Raw genomic sequence first — 1,352 nt, 5'->3', positions numbered from 1 at the left:
AGGAGCAGGAGGAGCAGCAGGAGCAGCAGGAGCAGCAGGAGCAGGAGGAGCAGGAGGAGCAGCAGGAGGAGTAGCAGAAACAGGAGGAGCAGGAGGAGCAGGAGGAGCAGGAGGAGCAGGAGGAGCAGGAGGAGCAGGAGGAGCAGGAGGACCTGGAGGACAAGGAGGACCAGGAGGAGCAGGAGAAGCAGGAGCAGCAGGAGGAGCAGGAGGAGCAGGAGGACCTGGAGGACCAGGAGGAGCAGGAGGACAAGGAGGACCAGGAGGACCAGGAGGACCAGGAGACCGAGGAGGACAAGGAGGACCAGGAGCAGCAGGAGGAGCAGGAGGAGCAGGAGGGAAAGCCATTGATGTATAAAAACATTACTAGAAACTCCTGGATTTTTCTTAGCTGAGGTCCATGTAAACGGGCAAATGTTTAGACTGGTTATAAACCCTTACAGCATAGTGGAATAGATGCCACAGACAAGAGTGTATGAAGTGCCAAGGTGACTGTATCTCTATGCTCATAAGCGGATGGAGGGTTGCAAGTCCATTAGGATGGGGACTGGACACTGGAAGCCCTCAACTTGATTAGATGGTTGGGTTTTCAGCTCTAACCTTTAGCCTCTGGAAAGATTGTGAGCCTCTTGAAAAAATCTCATGCTCCTCTCGTAACAGGGAAGAATGGATGCCTTGATTTAATGCTGATCAGAAGTACAAGCCAGACTCTTAAAAAGCTAAGCATGTGCAGAATGCTCTGACTTTGATCCAAAGCAACAGAGCAAAGAAACAAACCAACAAAACATAGGTCACAGCCTGAAGTTTGTGGAGGGGGCGGGGGAGACAGTCTCAAGACAGAGCCTTCCAGATGGAGGATCTAATCATCCCTCCAGGGGGGTAGTGTCCACACAAGATTAAATTATAGACACAACTGCCCGGTCTCTGATGTTGCATAATTAATTGCTTGCTTAGGGGTTGGGAGGAACATCTCCATCTCTCTCAAGGTCACGGTTGTCTTTGGTTTAGATGAGCGTAGTGTGAACATCTAGAAGAGTTCCTTGGATCTTCCAGGCATGGAAAGGGACAGGAACAATTTCGGGATGTTTCTGTCCTGGGTCTGTTCTTCTCTCTTGTCTGTGTGTTCATTCACTGACAATTTCCCACCCTCGCATCTTCAGTTGCCAGCGATGAGCAATAACTCAAGAGACTTCTAACTCAAGGTATACTTCCATCTCATGGGTTCCAGACCTTTTTGTACAACTGCTTAGAGAATATTTTCTCCCTGGTGTCCTGCAGACATCTCAAACTCTATCCTCAAATCTACCCACTTACCTTAGTTGAACCGGCTTCTCCTCATATACACCTCATCT

This window comes from Alexandromys fortis, unplaced genomic scaffold, assembly GCF_014885135.2.
Source record: "Alexandromys fortis isolate MF-2015 unplaced genomic scaffold, M_Fortis_MF-2015_v1.1 scaffold_73, whole genome shotgun sequence".
Lineage (NCBI taxonomy): Eukaryota > Metazoa > Chordata > Mammalia > Rodentia > Cricetidae > Alexandromys > Alexandromys fortis.
Note: the sequence above shows the minus strand (reverse complement) of the source record.